Genomic DNA, 22,268 nt, shown 5'->3' with positions numbered 1-22,268 from the left:
CAGCCTGCTAATGCAAATTCTCCCTGATTGACTCGATCAACAAGTAGTTATCGGATTTTGGAGTCGACAAGATCGAAGTAGTAGGTTTCCAGCCTAGCAGTTTATGGAAAAGATGGGAAAGTTTGAGGAGAGGAATAAGGAGAAGAGAGGGGACCTTAGGGCCCAGTCTGAGCTAGTTTGTGGCCCTTGGGTTGGGTTTAGGTCTAGGAACTCATCCATTTGAAGAATCAGGCCCAGTCTGAAACATATATTTTCCTACTCCAATCCAACCTCAACCACATTCAACCCAGACAAATCCCATGATTTTGAAATCAATACTTCCTTCGTCACTGACTTCTTTGCCATGTTTGGGCTCGTAGGATGAGTATTTTGGTTATTTATTTACAAGTTGAATGCTGAATTAAGGTTCAACGACTATTTATTTATACAAAAATGCACCGATTCACTTTTTTGGATTTTCTCCTCCTATTAGCCATATTGTTTCTCTTCCTTTGAAAATATTGTATGTTTCCTTTTATCTTGGTAATAAACCCAAAAACTAGCCTCGACCCAACCCACACCAAATTTACTGATTAGGTATTAAGCCATCGTGCTTAACTTGGTACAGCTCAAGTGACTCGATGAGTCGAAAAAATTTTCATGAACCTAACCCTATAGTAAATAAGTTCGAGTCATCAGCCAGGGTAAAAGAAAAAAAAAAATCAGGTCAAGTTCAAGTCATGCTTGTCTTGATGGCGAATCAACTTTGCTTGCAAATCTAGCAAACACCAACCCTAATTAATGTTTTAGCTCGACTTGGTCAAAGATTGGAATACTTCACTCAACCAAACTCTTTACAAAATTCGCCCTGGGTTATATTCATCTGAGAAATTATGGAATTGAATGGGTCTATTTGGGCTATGTTGGTCGTATTCTAAAGTTCAAGTGGGATGGGTTAGACTGAGTTCAGAAATGGGATTGGGTATTGGTTACCTCTTGGAGGTTCTTGGATGCCCTTATCCTACAAGACCAACTAATTATGTTGGTCATGAGTGGCCACTGTCAAGTCCATTGTCCAAGAACTCCTAAAGTCACCCATTCTATCCCTGTGCATTTCAATAGAGGATGCTTTACCTAATTAATTAAAAAAATATATTTACAAAAATAATTTAATTTTTAATTTATTTATTAAAATAATACAAACAAATAAAATGTCATTCAAGATGACATTTTTTGATGTCCACATTACCACCCTATTCCACCTATTTTCCACGTGGATGAAAAAAAAATAAAATCACCAAATCAAATGGCGTTTTAAAAAACTCATTTTATTTGATGATTTTAATTTTTTTCAAAAAAAAAAATAAAAAAAATAAAAATTATAATTTTAAATTTATAAAAAAATAAAAATTATAATTTTGATTAAAATAAAAATTATCATTTCAAATTAGTATCCCCATTTCAAATTATCTTTTTAAAAAAATATCTGAAAAAAATTGGTGTAAAAAAATACCATAAAAAAGAATTAAAAAAAATAAAAATTATAATTCTAAATTTTAAGAAAATAAAAATTCTAATTTTAATTCAAATAAAAATCATCATTTCAAATTACAATCTCTTTTTTAAATTAATTTTTTTTAAAAAATATCATAAAAGAAGAAAAAAAATAAGAAAAAATAAAAATTATAATTTTGAATGAATTTTAAAAAAATAAAAATTTTAATTTTAATTCAAATAAAAAATATTATTTTAAATTATTTTCTCCATTTAAAATTAATTTTTTAAAAAAATATCTCAAAAAAATCTTAAAAAATTAAAAAATAAAAAAATATCATAAAAAAAGAAAAATGATAAAAAATAAAAATTATAATTTTAAATTTAAAAAATAAAAATTTTAATTTTAATTAAAATAAAAAACATCATTTCAAATTACTTTCTCCATTTCAAATTAATTTTTTTAAAAAAATATATCAAAAAAATAAAAAATTAAAAAGTGCCTTAAAAAAGTAAAAAATTGAAAAAAAATAAAAATTATAATTTTAAATTTAAAAAAATAAAATTTTTAATTTTAATTAAAATAAAAAATATCATTTCAAATTACTTTCCCCATTTCAAATTAATTTTTTAAAAAATATTCCAAACAAAGAAGAAAAAAATAAAAATTATAATTTTAAATTTTGAAAAATAAAAAATCAAATTTTAATTCTTTTAAAAAAATATTCCAAAAAATCTTAAAAAATTAAAAAAATAAAAAATACCATAAAAAAGAAAAATGAAAAGAAATGAGAAAAAAATAAAAATTTAATTTTGAATTTAAAAAAATAAAAATTTTAATTTTAATTCAATAAAAATATCATTTTAAATTACTTTCTTCATTTCAAATTAATTAATTTTTTTCTCCATACTGCACCGTACGTAGCTGTTCGTGCCCGTACTAGATTGAGATGTACCAGTGCGGTCTGATTCATCTCATATATCGATTTAACTTTGATGGTTCCCCACTGACTTATCTGATTTAACTTATTTTTAGATATTTTAAAAAATATAATTAAATAATTTGATATATTATTATTATTTACGTTATAATTTTTTCTCTCCTAATGTTTTGAGACACATTAGAGCATGTGTATCCATATCCACAAAGTATAATATCCGATCATTTGAAATTAAATAATATAAAATAAAATTAATAATTAATAATATTAAATAGAATAAAAATGTCAAGTATATAAAAAATAGTAAATAAAAGTTTCAAAAATACTAAGTACAAATCTAAAAAAGACTAAGTCTATAAGGATGTCGTGGTGCCCGTGGTCGCTTGGACCTTCTCAAGAAGGTCCTCAATGGCTGCTCTTGCTCCTGCTGTGATGGCTCCTCCTCTATATCAGTGGAGGAGGTCTGCTGGTCATGCTGCTCAGGAATAATTGATACTGTCGAATCATCTACAGATTGAGCGACCCGCTCAACTCTCTCATCTGGATATACGGATGGGCCTGAAAAGAAAGTATCATACTCATGTGGCCAACTGGTACCCGATGATATCATCTGGGGATGTAGGAAGAAGAAGGCACTGCCATCTGTGGATAAAAGGCGGTGGCATCTGTGCAGCATCTAGTGATGACATCTGGGAATATGCGGTGATGGCATATATGGAATATATGGTGACGGCGTATATCTCAAATCTGATGTATTGACTGCTCCATACCCAGACGCACAGCTATATGGATCAACACCAATCGCCACCAATGTTTCGAAACTTGTTCTCTCTATCTCACGCAGTATCCGAAATCCATTCGTCTCATCAGTCGTAGATAAAGCACGACGAGCGTCCAACACAAGATCCGACATTGAATCAGTCTACAAAATAAAAATAAAACAGTCAATATACTATAAAATATAAAATAAAAATATAACACATAACATAAACAATTTTCATAGTCTTACCAAAGACGCACAGCAGAACTCTCGCTCTCGTATCCGAAAACTGCATACCGAGACTATTCAATGACTCGCACTGTAATGCTAAAAAATCAAGCCATGTAGTCCTTGATATATGAACGGCCTCTCAAATAGGATCACCATGAACAATATGATCTTGACGTGCATCTCAAATATCGATGTACTCTGTATGTCTGATACGCCAGTCAATACTGCTCTCCCTCGTCGATCAATATGATGAAGTTCTTGGTTGGTATCAAACTGCTCTGGGATGCCCTGAATCTAACCAAACTACTGTAGGACATGAATGGAAAGATGCCACTCTACCAAACAAAAAAATAAGTGACATCCTAGCAGTCCATATGTTATGTCCAACTGTACACATTTACGGCAATCTAGCCAATATTTCATCTGTATATGGCTCCCACAAAAACTGATAGTTAAAATAAAAAAAATTAGTAAGCTAAAATTTTAATAGATTATGAATACTATAAAATATATTTATAAAAAAATCAAATTTATCCGTTTATATGTATCAACTAATTATAATTTTTATTTTTTTATTTTTTTCTCATTTTTCCTTCTTTTATGATTTTTTAAAAAAATTAATTTAAAAAGGATTGTAACTTGAAATGATGATTTTTATTCGAATTAAAATTAAAATTTTTATTTTTTTTAAATTTAAAATTATAATTTTTATTTTTTTAATTTTTTATGATATTTTTTATTTTTTTATACCAATTTTTTTAGATATTTTTTGAAAAGATAATTTGAAATGATGATTTTTATTTTAATCAAAATTATAATTTTTATTCTTTTATAACTTTAAAATTATAATTATAATTTTTTTTCTATTTTTTTCTTTTTTTTGGGAAAAAATAAAATGACCAAATTGAATGGTGTTTTAAAAAATGCCATTTGATTTGGCGACTTTATTTTTTTTCGTCGTCTACGTAAAAAATAGAGAAAAAAAGTGGGTGAGTGGCCATCATAAAATGCCATTCAAAATGTATTTTATCCTGTTTATCAATTTGATAAATAAATTAAAAATTAGATTATTTTTATAAATATTTTTTTTTAAAATTAATTAGGTAAAGCACTCTTTCAATAGAACTTTCCGGCACCCGAATTTGCATGCATCACATCATGTAGGACAACTAACAACCATCAAAGCTGTGATCTGTAACATTAATGCTTGCCCTTGTTATAAGCTAACATGGCCATTAATGTTGTGAGGCCACATCTTCGAGCATCTACATCCTTTCTTTCCATTAGCCGGTCTTTTTTGAATGCATCTTTCTACTAATCTATTGTTGCAGCCAACTTCCTTCGCTGTCACTAAAAATAAACACCTGCAAGATAGCATTCATACAGATCGAATTTATATCCGATGGAGATCCTCCGATGCCTAAGTCAGAGAGAGAAGTTGGTGAATAAGAATTGAATGTAAGAAGAATAGCAAAGTTTTGGCCAAAGTTGGCTTACCAGTCCTGTTTCCCTTATCCCCTTTTATAGATAAGATTCTCGTAACCGTCGGATGTGGTCCCATATTTTATGGCGCTAAATCATCATGCCATAATCGCTTAGTGAATCATTAATTCTCACTGATTGCACCGTGATATGCAGTCGATAACCGCTCGTGACGGTTATGGTATGTCTGAGTTGACTAGCCGGTCATATATTGGTAGAATCTTAAGCGACCGTCGGCTATTAGTTCTGTTATGCCGACGGTCAAGTCGCCTGTTGTGGTCAGTAGTCGGTAGTTGAATATTAGTCGATCGACCGAACTTAATCGACCACCGACAATAGATCAGCGCATTAGTTCGATCGATCAATGAAGAATCGAAACTGTCTGTTCGGCTGATGCATAGTCGGAGTCATGGAGACCAAAGTCGGGGTCGGTCGGTCGGCTATTGTCGAGTTGAAATCGAGAGTCGATTGGCTTGAGTCAGAGTTTAGTCGGTTGTTGTAAAGTTGGAGTCATCCGTTGTAGAGTCGGAGTCGGGGGTTGGTTGATTTGAGTTGGAGTTCGATTGACTTACCCTAATAATTGCCCCCCACTCCCAAGTCCAAGGTGAGCCGATGTGTATATTGTCACGTGGTTTGTCACGTTGGATGAAGAGAATTATTTCTTATCATATCGAGCTTCGATTCTGCAGCTACTTACTCTGGGATACGGACGATCGCTGCTTTGTCGTTTTGGCAAGCACAGAGTCGTCTCTAAACTGCTATATTGATATGACGATTCAGTATCAGTCGTCAATGTCAGACGTCATTTCGAAAAATTGATTCGGCATCGGATGATATGATTCTAACAAGTAGATTTTTGCCATGTGTCCGAATGTTGTTGGGTCATGATCGTTCATGCAGATGAGGGTGACGTGGCTTAATCTGGTGCAGATGCGTCGAGCCGTCGGATCGATGGTTGGTTCAGATGTTGCCATGTGTCTGCTTCTGACATGATCTCGATTTGGTTGCTTCAATCCTGATTGTTGAGCGATCTTATATATATAGGGCCACTCTCAACCAAACTTCTACTTTTCATTTTATCTTTTCTGGTGCTGAGACTGTGCGAGAAGATCACCCTAGTGTCTAAGGACTGTTCTTTCATCTTTTTCAAGTGTTGCTGTCTTTTCTTGAGTTCTTCCTCTAGTCTTTGTTTCCTTGATGGCTAGGACTTTTTCTTCTCAGGATGGTCGGTCGGAGAGTCCGTTGGACGAATTCCAATCAGGTCTGAAGGTGGAGGCTTCTTCACTTTCAGAGTCGAATATTGAGCGGCGATATTCATCAGCATACTGCCAAGAAAAGGGGAGCATCCGAAACTGAACTTTTTCAACAGAAGAAGAATTGGGCAGCTGCTTCATTTGCACCAAGGGAATCCGACTTATCATCGGCATTAGTTCCTAAGCCAAGGATGCTAATGACAGTGGATGAAAATCTGAAGCCCCTCTGTTCTCGTATGAGTGGATTGAGCTATTGCCAGGTGAGACCCTCTTTGTTCCTATACGAGTGGGTCAAGCTGTTGATGTGGTTGGCCAAATAACGAGGTGGAAAGCCGTATCTAGATCTTAACTTGAGTAGTATCGTCCCTTCAAGGTTGGTAGACAGGGTCACTGAAGAAGAAGCCGCATCGACTCAAGATGGAATATCAACAGTGCTTGATCGGTGTATTTTGCTTTTCTTATTTTTTGTAATCAAATCTGTAAACCGATTTCGGTCCAACTTTGTAATTTCTTTTTGACAATGAATAGAAGAATTTTTTTTCAAGTCCAAATGTTTGTCTTGCTTGTGTGCAATGTTGAATTTGCCATGTAAAGCAGCTACCGAACATTGATCGATGGTTCGAGTGTTTGGTAGGACTTGTAGAATCATCCGTTAATTGTAGCGTTGACGTACTTGATTGGAGTTAGGATAACGATGGTAAGTTGAATATCTCATACCCGACGCTTGGTCGGTTTGTATGTCTGATTATCTGATAATCGATGGCAAGCCGAATATTCTTCGACTGGCCGTAGCCAAGTTGTATAGTTCCAATCGATCTTGGTCATATTGATATAGCATTCTACTTAGTTAAGACTAAGTCGGCATAATCGACTTTTACAGTGAAAAGTTGAAATATGTTTGGCACCGAGGCATAGTCGATAGTTTGGCTTTTTCAATGAAAGCTGAAATATAGTCGGTAGTCAATATCTTGGCTTTTACAGTGTCAGCCAAAATATAGTCGATGTCGAGATAAAGTCGGTCTTCTGGCTTTTACAGAGAAAGCCAAATATATTCTGTACTAAGATGAAGTCGATCCTCTGACTTTTACCGACTCTTTTTTTTGAAAGTTGCCCTCCAGATTTGATCATCGAGAGATCATATTGATCACCCCTGCAGTCGGTGATTATTTTAGCTTCTCTAGTTTGCGGCTGAGGTCGTCAATCAGCAGGTGGTTAAGTCGGTGGATCTCTCCGAAACTTCTCAAGGTAGCTCGTCGAATCAGGACCTCTATCTTGTCCCTGAGTTGAATGCACTGTTCGGTATTGTGACCGTGACCATGATAATGATGGAACCGATAGTACTTCTTTCGATCGTGGCTCCTTGGTGGCACTTTCATCGGTGGGGGTGTCGTAGGTATTTTGCTCCTTCGATCTTCATGAGGATCTACCACGGAGAGCAGAGAGAGGAGTGTAGGAGTCATACCTATCGTAGTTCGGCTTCGACTCCATCGTCGAGGCAAAGCTCGTTCATCGATAGGTGGCCAACTTGATTCGACCGGAGCTCCTTCCTTCTTCTATTTCTTCTTCTTCTGACCTTTGCCTTCCGTTTGGCATCGGTCAGAAGCTCTTTCATCTGCGCGCATATATTTGTATGCATGCTCCAGAAGTTCGGTATAAGTCCGGGAGAGAGTCTTGTCCAAAGAATACATGAATCGAGATCCTCTCAGACCTTTTTTTATGATCGAGATAGTCATGTTTTCATTGAGGTCTTTGACCTCAAGCGTGGCACATTAAAATGAGCCACGAAATCCTGAAGTATTTCAATCTCTCTTTGCTTAATCGAGAAGAGACTATCAGAAGTTCATGGCGGCCTTCAGCTGGTGCTGAAGTGAGCCACGAAAGAATGTTCTAGCTGTCTGAAAGAATATATGCTTTCTGACTGAAGCCCGAAGTATCAGGCTCGAGCAGCTTTTCGAAGAGTTATCGGGAAGCCGATGCATGAGAGGACGTCGGTGGCTCTCTGAATCGTCATGAGAGCCTTGTAGCTCTCCAGGTGATCGATCAGATCGGTGAATCTGTTGTATGGATCCACCCGAGGCATCTTGAACCGAGATGGGATTGGTTGGTTCAAGACGTGCTGAAAAAGTGGCTGGATGGTGTGGAAGTCGTAGTCGTTGGAGGACTTCTGACCTTTCACTTGAAGCTGAGCGAGTTGGCGATTGATCTCTTAAAATTTATGTTCATAATCATCGAATCACCGTTGGAAAACTCTGGGGGTAGAACCACCCGATGAGTTTGAAGGAGACAGAGTGCATTCGCGGTCGTTTCCCCTCCTAATACTATTGAGCTGGGAAGGAGAGAAGAAATGCCGGGAACGATGAGTAGCACGTCGAAAGTGCCGAGAATGTCGTTATTTATCTCGATGAGGAAGCCGAGACAGTCGCTCCGGAGAAGGAGATGGTGATTGCCATGGATGATGGCGGCTGTGCCTGGACGGCACCGATTGTGCCACCGGTTGCTCCGTGGGTGGCTGTTGCTATTGGAGGCTTTTGACTGCCTCCATAAGGACATTCATCTGCTGCACAAGTACAGCGATCTGGACATCCGTGGTGATCACAGGACGTGAGGAACTAGGCTCTGCTACTGGAGAAAGGGGAGAAACCTCTTGCCGATGGAAAGAGTGTCTCACCGATCCGATTGCAGTAGAAGCTGGGCTCTGATTTTCGCCATAGTGAATACATCTCTTCCCCTACTTGGCTCGCCAATCTGTTGCGGCCAACTCCCGTCATCTCTTGTCGGAAATGAATACCTGCAAGACAGTGTCACATAGACTGGATTTGTGTCCGACGAGACCCTCCAATGCTTAAGTCATAGAGAGAAGTTTGTGAACAGGAGTTGAATGTAAGAAGAGTAGTAAAGTTTTGGCCCAAAGTTGGCTTACCAGTCCTGTTTCTCTTATCCCTTTTATAGATGAGGTTCTCGTAACCATCGGATATGGTCCCGTGTTTTATGGCGCTAAATCATCGGGCCATAATCACGTAGTGAACCATTAATTCCTATTGATTGCACCGTGATATGCGGTCGGTAACCATTCGTGACGGTTATAGTATGTCTGAGTTGACTAGCCGGCCATATGTCGATAGAATCTGGGAGCGACCGTTGGCTATTAGTTCTGTTATGCCGACGGTCAAATCGTCTGTCATTGATCGGTAGTCGAATATTAGTCAATCAATCGAACTTAATCGGCGAGTCGACAATAGGTCGACGCAATTAGTTCGATCGGTCAATGAAGAATCGGAACTGTCTATTAGGCCGATGCATAGTCGGAGTTATGGAAACCAAAGTCGAGGTCGATCGATTGGCTATTGTCGAGTCAAAATCAGGAGTCGATTGGCTTGAGTCGGAATTTAGTCGGTTGTTGTAAAGTCGGAGTCGTCCGTCATAGGAGTCGGAGATCGGTTGATTTGAATCGGAGTTCGATTGACTTACCTCAACACCTATCATTATTTTGCCTTGCTGCATCCTCCACTGCTATCATGTTGTAATCTAGGGTTCAGGTTGTATCTTTTATGCAAAAGATTGGCTCACCTTTTTTCACGATATCAATCATTAGATTGCGCATAGCCACTTTGAGATCCATGCCGATGGATAGAGGAAAGAGGTGAAGTGATTTAAGATTTGTGCAATAACCGATCCAACAGTGGACTCTGCAAAAAAAGATCACTTATTCTTTCATGTGAAAGATACGGCCTCCTTAAAACATACGAGTCTGATTCTTACATTGTTGGTGTCTACTGCTTTCTGGTTTTAATAAACCATCCAGTGGCTCCTTTTCTAAACTCAAAACTTTGGTTCAGGATTGCTAGATTCGCAGATCAGAATCTAGATAAGAACTGCTTTATAGCTTTTTTTTATGATTTACTTTTTCAAAAGCTAGGATGGAAAAGAATCTAGATAAAAGCAAAGTAAGGGATCAAACTCAAGTTAGTGGACATCGGTATCCAATGTCCAATCACTACACCACCTCAATCAATTAGATCCTCATCTATACATTACCTTTTGGTTCATGATTCAGAGTTAAATTATGATTCAGCATCAATTTGATCAAGATGTATCTGATTAAATAAAGTAGTTCTCAGAGATTGTCCACATCCCATGTGACTTGATTGTCACTTGCTCCTACTTATGGTCGAAGACTCCATCTTGAGCCCTCCAATTTTAAGCATCAGTTGTGAGTTGGATCTATTATGGTAATACATAGAACAAAAGGATTTGGATTGAGACATATTCATTGGTGCTAATCAATCATATCTATGCAAAAGTCTTCTATGTCCAGTAGCCAAGCCTTCTCTTCTCTCCAACCATGAACTTGATGGTGGAGTATCCTAAGGTTTTTGAAGTCTTGAGAAGAAGGAAATGTACATCCAAAATATATAAACTCTTTTATACAAGTCTCACCTATGGACTCCAATTGTTTTATAATTGTATGCTAGGCTTAAATCAGGCTTGGAGACCACCATCTTTTCCAACAAGTCTAGTTTAGTTAGCCATACTTCATAACTCAGCTCTACAATCTTTGTTCTATACAGCGTGAGCTATTGCTAAACCACATAAATTCTAATATTGACAATAAATTTTGTCGAAGTAACTTGAAATAGAAGTTTAAATCTTTCTAGTTTGAGATTGAATCAGAGGAGTTCAATATTTGATCACTAGCTATTCTTACAGTACGAGACAATTGATGATCCAATAGAGCAAAGATAACATAAATATATACTTGCACTTGCCGTTGAAGCACTGATCATCCTATAATACACTAACAACTAGATAGAGATTTTGTGAGATTCACTATCAAATCTAAACTAACTAGGATTCTATTTTTAGTTAGTCATTAGTTTTAATGCCTTTAGGATTCTATTTCTAGTATTATTCTATTTAATTATTTTTTTCTAAAGTTTGTTAGAGTTTGCATTCTAGTGGATTTGATTGTTAAGTTAAGATAGGAGTCAAACTTCCACCCATATGATCTCTATATAAAGGGACCATAGGGATCTCCTATGAGATGTGGAAGAGGGTGGAAAAATCATATAGAAGATTGCAGTAGGAAGAGAGAGGATTAGAGGTATCCTCTTTAGTAAGCAGAGAAGGAGCTTTCTCGTATGGCTCGATTTTTTTAATAAAATTTTTTTCTCTTCTAAATTCATTTTTTCCAACATTCTTCTCCTCCTTTTGTTTTAGTGTTTCTTTCGAATCTTAGGCCTACACATGTGATTTACTTTGGATAGCATGTTATTCTATATAGTATCAAAGCTAAGATTTTGATATTGGTAGCCTGTGTGTTTGCCGTTCTATATGGTATTAGATCTAAAAACTTCGAGAGTGGTTGAGCAGTTTGTGGTTTTAATTAGATTTATTCAAAGCATGATTTTTTTTTGGAGCAACAATTTGATTGTTGGTGGTTCCGTGTTCATAGCTTAGTGTGACTAAGAGCTTTTAGCAATTCATTTTACAGTAGTAAAGCATATGGACTCTTATTTGATGATTCAAGAGATGAATCATCACAGCATATGCTAATACCTTCTATATCAATAGATTCATGTATATGATATCTGATCTCACCAATATCATAGATGGCTGCTTTTACTATTATTACTTATCTTTGTAAGCTAAACAATATCTATTATCCACATTGAAAGACTTTTGTCAGGTTTTATTTGAAAGGCCAAGATTTTTGAGATATTTTGGATAAGTCAGAAATAATACCAACAGACGAGATTACGAGAAGAAAGTAAAATCTGAAATCTAGAAGATAATGTGGATTATTCAAAATTCAGTTGATAAAAAAAATATATTCATATTTAGGATGTAAAGGAATCGAAGGAAGTATGAGATGTTCTTATGTTTGTTTGCTCAAATTCTAGCAATGTGAGAAATCATAAACAAAAATTATCTGAAGAGTGGATTTTGGTTTTAGATTTTTTAAAAATTTAAAAGAATAACAAAATTGGTTTAAAAATAAAATCTGAAGTAGGGAAGCTTGATTAGTTTGAGGTCATATCAATTTCTGAAAACTCAGAGCATGACAAAGTTGATCAACTTGAAGATAAATTAAGTGCAGAAGAAAATCTAGAGCAAGGTGAGCTTGATCAAGTGGATATTGTATCAAATTCAAAAAAAATAGTGATTGAAGGACCAACTAATTCTTAAATTGCTTAAAAAAAGTCAGAGGATGTTACAATTGCTCCGATTATGAAGATCCATATTAAGAAATCAAAGCATGTGGAAGAGACTTGTGTTGAAGCTATCCAAGATCTAGATGTTTCATGTAAAGATTTAGTTAGCCATCAAGATGAAAAGCTGGCTAATTTTGAAAAAGTTTTAGAGTTCAAGCAATAAGAAGCTATGCTTGGTAGAGATGATTTTTGTTTCCTTAGTATTCAATAAGATTTTTGGTACATTAGTAATTTGAAGCTACTCCAAATTTGAGCAATTGGAAAACTCTATACATGAGGAGTTGATTCTATGTTCAGAAGAAAGTAATTATATTCAGATACTTGATGCTTCTCAAGTGAAGGTATATGGATATTACCAATATTTTATGCTAATTTTATGGATGTGCAGTAATTGTTGGTGCTTCTCTGGCAAGCAATAAATATAAGTAGCAACTTATGTTTGTTGGGATAATCCAAGTACTCCAAGGAATCATGGCATCATGATCGTAGAGTCAAAGTCAAGAGAACGCAAGATAATGTCGATTTCGATATATACATCGAAGAGGACGAGCCAGTGAAAAAATTATTGTTTGAATCAATAAAAAGTTCGTTATTTGATTATTGGTTCAATAAATTATTGTATGGCACTGTCACTGCAGCGACAATGGCAATGACTATGATGACATTATATGATATCAATAATTCGGCATGGTCAATATAAACTTTGCAATGAAAAGAAATGTTAAGATTCATTGGTAAGTTCAAATTTAACTAAGATTTCATTTTTAGTTGGTCATCAATTTTAATATTTTAATATTTTATTTGTAGTATTATTCTATTTAATTATTTTTTTTAAAAATTATTAGAATTTGTATTCCAGTGAATTTTGGTTTAAGTTACCATAGGAGTCAAACTCCTATCCATATGATCTCTATTTAAAGTGATCATTAGTGCCTCTTTTAGAGTGTAGAAGATGGTGGAGAAAACATATGGGAGAGTTTGATGGGAAGAAAGAGAGTTAGAGGTGTCATCATTGATAAAGTGAAATTTTTTTATGTGGCTTGATTTTTTTAAAAAAAATTCTCCTTTCAAATTTATTTTTTTTAATATTTATTTTTTTTATATTTATTTTAATTTTGAGCCAGTATGTTTTTACTTGAATAACATGTCATTCTACAAACTAACTTGGTCCAATCAATTTCAATTTAAAGCAGATTCGGATTATATATTGAATGTGATTGTATAAATCGTTGAGTTATTGTGCTGCATGATTATTAGTAATAGTAATTCTTTTAATTTTTGTATAATTATGTTATGTATTTAGCTTGATATGTATAATGTCATTAACGTTCACTTGTGGTAAACTAAGATCCATTGATGGAAATCTAGATGGAGGTAAGGAAGAGTCCACCGTCATCATGAGGGGAGTGAGGGAGGGGAAAGGCAAACTCCCAGTTGCCTTCCTTTGACTAATGAGAATTCGTTTGGTGATCATCTCCACCGTCCGCGCCATGCTTACTGGGTCTGATGGTGACCCTGATGCCCGGAATTCATGCCGAGTCCGGCTCTATTATTGGCGTTGAGAGCCGCCAGCATCCCCAGATTAGCCTCGGAGATTCCCCGCCCAAGATGCTGCGGCGCCGCGCCCCGGCGGCACGGCCTCCTTGGAACTCGATCCCGGCTGCGACGTTGATCCTGGACACGAAGAAGAGCGTCGGCGGCGGCGGGTATCCCCGTCCGGTACTGCCTTTGGCCTGCTGCTGCCGGGAACGTCTACAATGCAAGGACGTTTCCTCAAATAGGCATCGGCAATGCGTGAAACCAAAATAGGGGCTACTACGAAGGCGAGGAATATCGGCTAACCGCTGAGTAACCCACGGTCACCCGCAGCTCACCCCCTGCCAACCTTCGTGAAATTGGACGCAAACAACCTTTGAAGCATCCCCGCAGGGCGTCGGTATTTTTTTTTTAAAGGTATAAATACCGGAAAAAGTACCTTCACTGGAACCAAAGAACACTCATTTAAGAGGTGGTTTAGGGTTTAACGCACTATCGTGCCAATTGTTGCTGGGATGCTTCAAGTCCCCTTCACCCCCAAAAGATGCCTGGGGCTCTCGCGCCATGCTAAGAAACCTCCAGTTTATATGTTGTAGGCGATGTGGGACTAAAAACCAAGACCGACTTCAAATGAGTGCACCATGTCCACCGGGAAGAACGGTGTGGGCAGGAGCAGGGTTCCCTGGTCCAGCTTGTTGCCGTTATGATCATCATCAAAGCTAAGGTGCGATAGTAAGTTTGAAAGAGGGCTCTTCTTGCTCCTGTCCTCTACTTTCCTTAGTCTCCCACTCTTCATGTTCTCTCTTTTTTTCTCACACTGAAAAATGGGTTGTGAAGGGTTGATGGTTGCTGGTGGCTTGGAGACTTGCATAAGAAATGTGCGTGCTCGCATTAAAAGAGTAGGATTAGGATATATTGGCCATACAAGCTTTTGATAAGTTCACAGCTTCACCTGATGAATTCGAACACCAACTAGGCAGGAAGGTTATCCGGGCCGGGCCACACACAAAACAACACCCAGCCCAAAAAAGTTACTATTTCCTAGCGGACTCGCATTACCCAGCAAATTAGACTCTGGTACTTTGAGTTCACTTCCTAGTGGGCAACGTTTAGTTGAGTACACGATTATAGTATTATTAATAACTCAAACAGGATGAACTGTCCCTGCTCAAATGAGATGTATAGGTCATGTCCTTTTTGAGAAGATACCCACATATCAAACTAGGATTGAATTGAAGGCCATTCAATGAAGACCTGAGATAAGCTGCTAGTTCAATAGATTTAGATTTGCTCTCTTAAGCTGCAGCCTCGATCGACTGCGAGGAAATGTGACAACTGGGAATTATACAGCATATGAAATGAGTTTTATGTGAATCCCAAGCTCAGAATATGCACTGATAACCTCGGTTTTGTTGGACCAATAGAAATCAAAAGAAAACGAGGCTGCAAAAAATGCTGCATTAACTAGCCTGTTAACCAGTTAATGTGTTACAGTGCTGCCAAAACAAATTTTTTTTAAAAAAAAAAAGGGCCCAGCTAAAGGCAGGAAGCCTGATTTCTTCTCCAGTTGATGAAGCAGCTGCATTCGTCAAACAGCACAAGCAATATATTCTTCTACAAGATTCTTCTCTCATATTTTTTTTTTCTTGGCAATCTTGTTGGACACATCCATGATATGTTGGCATGATAAGCCCGAATAGCTCCATTTATCCAGACTTATCTTGCATCCAAAGAGGGCCTTAGTAAATGTTGAGATCGAGTTTTATAGACTAGTTTTGTCACTTGTATCACATGATAGTTTTTAAAATGTCATATAGATGTTTAACAATATACTAAAGCCATCTACTGCTTTTATAACAAATGCGATGAAGCAGGAGGAAGAAAAACATTCTAATCAGAAGTATGTGATGAGCTGCATGTTAGCCCCATGGAACTTTTTTTGAAAAACCACATAGCATTAGCAAGTTAAAAGATAAAAATCAAAAAAAGGCATGCCTGTTATCTAGTTTCCAGCCTTCACTCAACCTAGTACGAAAGCTTGATAACACTGCTGAGTCATTACAAGTATTTCTTTCTGATAGCCAATCTTCCCCAAGCTGAACATTAGCATCCCTATACAGTAGTCAAGTCATTGACATTAACAACAATGGATGCTTTTGTTAACATATGTGAAAGCATAAGTATATGTGTGTAGATTGACTCGCTGGAATAACATAATTAAGTAAATAAAAAATCAAAGAACTTCTAATTATATTGAGTAAATAAAAAGTCAAGCTGAAAATTAACATCCCTATCCATTAGCCAAGTCATTGATATTAACAACAATGGATGCTTATATGCACATATGTGAAATCATAAATAATGTGTAAATTGAATCATTGGAAATAACACAAACTAAGTCAATAAAAAGTCAAAGAACTTCTTTTGTTGTCTGGAAAATTGAGGATATACCTCCTTAAGCTAAGAACCTCATAATTTTTCTGCAGATAATCAGCATATTTTGTGAGAACATCCTGGGCATAATCTTTACCCATTGTTACTATTGCAGCTGCATCGAGTCAATTCTTAAAAGGACCATGCTTTCTAAAGAGTTTCAGGGCTGTCTTGTGACCAAAGCTGAGGCCAAGTGCTGAATTCCAGGAACACCATCAGCTTCATCTCCCATAAAATACCCTAAATATAGAAAGCTTTAGTCAGAAGCAAGTTGCATCCAAAATGATATGTTACATAAATTTACATTTTATCATGTAGCATGTGGTAATATATTATTCCAGAATTGCTCACATAGCTCAAAAGAATTTTCGTCCCACCATATTAGAGTAATGCCATTATAATAGCACCAGGATGCATTTTACAAGAAGAGATAGGTTGATCAGAGTCTGTTGCCATGTGCATAAATACATTACTAAGTTAAAAGCCTAAATGTATCATAATTCATTCTGACAAATTACTATTCCACGACTAGTACTGTAAAAACTAAAAATATTTAAGTATTGATATTCATGAAAATTGAACCCCTTTTAACTGTATAGCTAAGATCAAATGCTGAAAATGAAAAAGCTGCTCATCAGTGACTGGCATGTTAAAATCTGGTAAAAGCCTATGTACCACATGATAAATAAAGTAGTCACCTGTAGATGGATATATTAAACATTTTGCTTATCTACAATTGCAGCCATCATAACCCTACATCATTCTACTTTATCAGGAAAAGTTTAATGACAATTGATTTCTGTATTTATTCATAATTATGAGGATAATGTAATTCATCACCAAGAATGATGCTCCTTGACTGGAAGGTTAACCAAAGAACTAGTAAGTCAAAAACATTATATTATCATGTGCAACCATAACTTATATTCAAATGCCTTGTTTGTTAAGCTTGATAAGAAGAGTTCGATGTATTTTATTATTTTCACACGTAGAAAGTCTCCATGAGCTGAATAGCAGGTGATAGGAGATGTAAGCTTCACAGCATTTAGTTATCAATAATCATTACAAAAACAATGGAAACATTTTATGTTCTTTAAGATGGAGAACATTACATCTTAAAGTGATACCATCAATAACCTGGAGCATTTGGAGAAGAATGGCATAACAGGACGCAACACGAATACCTTATACTCATGAAGGCCCAAATCAGAGCTCGGGTCATACTTATACCGGGCAAGGTAATGCCTTAATGTGTAAAAGACCAACAACCAAACTCAAGCATGGCATGACCATTTGCACATCTTCACATATCAGGTGGTTGAAATCTTTTTCTGGATAGCCAAGGACAACTCGAAACCCTTTTTGCAAAACCTGGTCTGGAAGCATTGCTACAACATTATCTGCCTCATGGCCATTTACTTTAATAACCTGCATCACTTAATATTTTAATCATTGCCTGGAAGGGAAAGAATAGTTGCACATATCAATAACTAAAAATCTAATACTTTTTTATGGTGCATGACTTCACAATTATTAGATTATCAGGTAGAGAACTTGTACTTTGCTATTCCTCAAAAAACTTTTTATTTGTATATATATCACAAAAAAGCATCGTGCTGAATGAACAACTAAGTACATTTGCATGATCCCAATGATGGCACCAAACAATTTGTAGTTGCATTTTTCCTACTCTCTAGGAGAAGCAATAACAATTCCATTACTGAAAGAATTTAACATAACATTTTAAAAAAGAGGTTCACACATATCATGAATTTCTGATATGGCAAAGCTTTTTGCTAAGGTAAATTGGTACTTACACCAAGTGTTGCACTGATACGTTGGATCAATATTAGAACAGCAAGCATTATGGATTTTTTTGATAGAATACAGATTGTCTTTCAAGCTCCAAGCATGAGAGAAGAGAATTATGTTTCCATTCATGACATAAAGCTTGTGTACCTCTTCATTTTGCAATTATATTATTATTAACCAATAAATGTACTTACCTTGTTTTGCTTCATAGAGAGTAAAGATAATATCAATTATGCCTATCAATGGCTGAAACAAGAAGCCCTTATCCCACTCATGTGGTGTTGGTATTCATGATTGATTCACGTGATAGCTACACCCATTGCCACTACCAATGCTCAATTCTTACTCACAGAAATTCATTCATGCCATCTTAGATCGTGTTGCACAGATTCTTGCCCTTTTGACACATCAGTTACTCTCCTTACAGAAGCCTCCTTGTGTCTTATTGGCAAGTCATCATACCATCCAATTCAGTTAGTTGCACCTTTATTATCAATGGTATAACGCCTGAGCTTAGTCAACTTTAATGATGTTCTTCCTAGTTTTACCAAATATCTACTTTGTCATTCTCATGTGTCATGCTTGACATGTTTCACATTTTCGATCCTTAAAACATTGCAGATATTCCTGCTGTCTAGGACATATTATCCATGTCTCAAAGTCAGCCTGCGATCACAAAAACCCTAAAAACACCTTGGCTCTTCTTCCATCTAGCCATAATTTTCCATTAAATATGTTTTTGATAAGCCCTTCATTGTTTTATGTAATATAATACTTACGTCTGAGCATCTCCTAGTCATCAAGTTTGACTGTACCTTCATGTTTGGTTATGCTTACATTAAATTTTTCATGTGCTTAAATTTATTTCCTAAAAACTCATTTAACATAAGGTTGTCAGTGCTTTGGGAACACGTAGTGGAAGCCAAACATGATTAAATTTAAAACCATCTTGTCTCACCACATATATGTCTAGTGCTTGTTTAAATACCTATTAAAATCAAACTAAACACACCCTTTATGCATATTTTGCCTTTCTTCAACCCCCAACTCATTAGTCTCATGGCATTCGAACACATGCATCTCTGATTTAACTAAAACAATTTGGAGACTCACTCCATTCTTTCAGAATCTTTCTTACAGTCGTTTGAGCAAGGGAATAGGTTCCTTGCTCAATTATCTCTATGAAAGATAAACTGGTTATAAAAGATCATTGTACTTATTACAAGATTTAATTTCATGACAAGTAGTGTAAGTTTTACACCAATCGACTTCTTTATTTTAAAAGAACAGAAAATGGGGATCCAAGCATTTAGTTAATCGCAAGATGTTATTTACATATGTTGGGTCATGTTGGGTAACTTGCTCCCCTAGTGCAATTATACTACTACTTAACATTCAATGAGAATGATCAAGTTACTCATCGAAACCACAAAATATGCAATCATCAGCATAGCACCTATTAACAATTTTTCTTCTTTTTTTTTTTTTCACCAGCATTGTATTGAATGAGTTTTATAATGAGAAAACAAAAGTTGGATTACGCAATAGAAAATGATTTTTCCCCCTTACTCACCGGCATGTTGCACTTTCGAAGAACATCCATCACTTGCGGCTCAGCAGAACTCAGACCACCATCAAAACCATTCCGACAACGGTGCGAGGTGCCAAAAATTACCTGAAAGCACTCCTCCTGTGAGCTTTCTTGAAGGCAGCAGCTTCCTTCTGCACTCACTCCCTTCTTCCCCATGTCTAACACCAATAAAGTAGCAATCTTTATGGAAAATTAGGTTCTCGAGCTATCATTCTGGGCGTTCCGATGAATAATTTAGATAAGATTGGCGAGCTTAGGTCAATGACGGGATCGCGGAGGCTGACTTGTGGAAGAAAAGTGCGAGCCAGCGAACGAAGGAGCGCAGGCTGGGCTCGGCTTCCTCGCAGCAGACGGGGTTCACGTCCAAGCAGAAGACCATGGGCTTGCCCTTGACGTGTTTGCGGAAATTTCCCAACAGTGCCGCGACCCCTTCGGCGTGCACGAGGGGCGGCACATGCGTTCGCTACGACCGCCATTGGAGAGAGTACGTCCCCGTTTTGCTCCAATTCCCGGCTCCTCGCAGCCGTCGGCATAAGACTACGCTGTTGATCGTTTCTTCGGGTGGTTGGTGCCATTGGATGCCATGGGCTCGGTCAAGCCAATGGTTGGACCCAGTCAATTGGCGGCGAGGGCACCAAGGTTGGCTTTTGATCCATAATAGAGGTTCGTTCAGCTACGCATTGGAGGTCGGTTTGTCTATTGTGATAATTCGACTCTTTGGACCACACCAGAAATCACTGTGATTGCCCCCCGAAGGGGCCGTGATGTCTCAGGGAAAGCGTGGATGGTGTAAAATGGCATTATGAGAAATTCTTTATGCACCGCCTCTTCCCATTGGTCTACTTAGTCATGCTTTTCAATACATACGGTATGATCTTCTATTTTCAAAAAATCATAATATATTTCAAAATATCATAACAGGCCACGAAATATCATAATAAAAAAAAAATATTTTTATTATTCAAAATTTTAAATCAAAAAATAAATCTACAATCATTTATTAGACGTATTTAATGAATATATATAAAAGCGTGGTTACATGAATATATATATATATATATATATATATATATATATATATATTATTGAAAATAGTATTATGTTTAGAAAAGAATTGCTGATTATGCTATAAAAGAAGGTTGTTTGCATTATAATAAGCAGAGATCCGGGGCTTTTTTTGATTGGCCACATAATTTGCTAACATATAGTAAATTTATTAATTTTTTTGTAAAATCTATAGTTGATAATCTAGACTTTTGTTAACAATTTGTATGCACGTACTTACATCATCCTGTTTTTGCATAGATGCCTCTCCTATTAGATTTTTACCTAAAGATATCAATAAATAACTATCTTGAGTATTATTTGACATTATTGCTCTTCTATGGCAATACTGTTGAAACAATTAAACTTGATTTATATTAAAAATATTATATTTTTATATATTTTCATTATATTAATATAAAAGATAATAAAATATTTTATATTAAAGCATTATTCATTAACATAATCACCCAAAATTCTAACAAAAGATGTATTTAATTTTCAAAGGGTAAATATGTAAAAAGGCATACAAGAGTACAATATAATAAAAAAATCCTTTTAATAGAATAGGTCCAAACTCAAAGGTATAGGTTATACATGACATCTTCCCTGACCAGTCATAATATATATATATATATAATATATATATATATAAAAAAAAAAAAATATATATATATATATATATATATATATAATAATCATTCTTAATCTAAGTTGAATCTTTTCTTGGTCTACAGAAAAAATTTTATATCACCGGCATATTTTTCTCCGAAAGTTGCATTTAAATTTAGCCAAAAGGTCAAGAAAGGTATTTTTTCTAGAAAGCTAATGCTCAAAAATACGATATATGAGAAAGTGATTTTTATATATTTGGTTAGTTGAAAATATGGTATGAAAAATATATTTTATGGAATGACTTATGTTTAGTTGAGCATCTAATTTTTTAAAAAAATTATATAAAATATTTATTAAGTCTTTGAAAAAGAACTACAAAGAAAAGTATTGTATATATAATTTTAGAATTATATATTTGGAGCATCTGGAGGTTTTGAAGATCCAACATAAGAAGGACTAGAAAATATTTTTAATAATTTTTTTAAATATTTTAATCTAAAAATTTAAAAATATTATTAAATATTTAAAAAAATAGCTATTAAAATACTTATTAGCTTGAATTTTTTAAAGTTCTAACGGTTTTATACGACTTCTGTATATTGTAGTAGTTTTAATAGTTATTAATATATTTTTATTGATATACCATAACTTTTTATATTATACAAATTTTAATAATATTTTAATAATTTAAAATCAACTACTAAAAATAGCTGTTAAGAAGATCATAATAACTTAAAGATATTTTTAAAAGAATATATTACAATTTCTGACCTGTGGAAAAGTGATCTTTCCATATCTCACATGGATTTTTCATTCATATGAAATATGGGCAATTATTATTTTCATAGAAAAATTACTTTTCCATCTCTCTTATTTAAAATCTCC

At 35.4% G+C, this 22,268-nt stretch overlaps 1 long non-coding RNA gene across 3 annotated transcripts; it reads right to left on the bottom strand.

Annotated features, from left to right (window-relative positions):
- Nucleotides 1-15,145: 15,145 nt before the first annotated feature.
- On the bottom strand, nucleotides 15,146-20,478 carry LOC105036865 (uncharacterized). 3 transcript variants are annotated; one of them, XR_012136543.1, is made up of 4 exons: nucleotides 19,707-20,478; nucleotides 17,506-17,749; nucleotides 16,340-16,561; nucleotides 15,146-16,000 (listed from the first exon to the last, which is right to left on the bottom strand). It is a non-coding gene; the product is annotated as an uncharacterized lncRNA (long non-coding RNA). The 3 variants fall into 3 exon arrangements; XR_003799736.2 differs by lacking the exon at nucleotides 15,146-16,000 and having other exon boundaries at nucleotides 16,218-16,561; nucleotides 17,434-17,749; XR_002163959.3 differs by lacking the exon at nucleotides 15,146-16,000 and having other exon boundaries at nucleotides 16,218-16,561; nucleotides 19,707-20,473.
- Nucleotides 20,479-22,268: the final 1,790 nt, after the last annotated feature.

This window comes from Elaeis guineensis, chromosome 1, assembly GCF_000442705.2.
Source record: "Elaeis guineensis isolate ETL-2024a chromosome 1, EG11, whole genome shotgun sequence".
In the NCBI taxonomy this organism is placed as follows: Eukaryota; Viridiplantae; Streptophyta; class Magnoliopsida; order Arecales; family Arecaceae; genus Elaeis; species Elaeis guineensis.
This window is presented reverse-complemented; position numbering and strand designations above follow the sequence as displayed.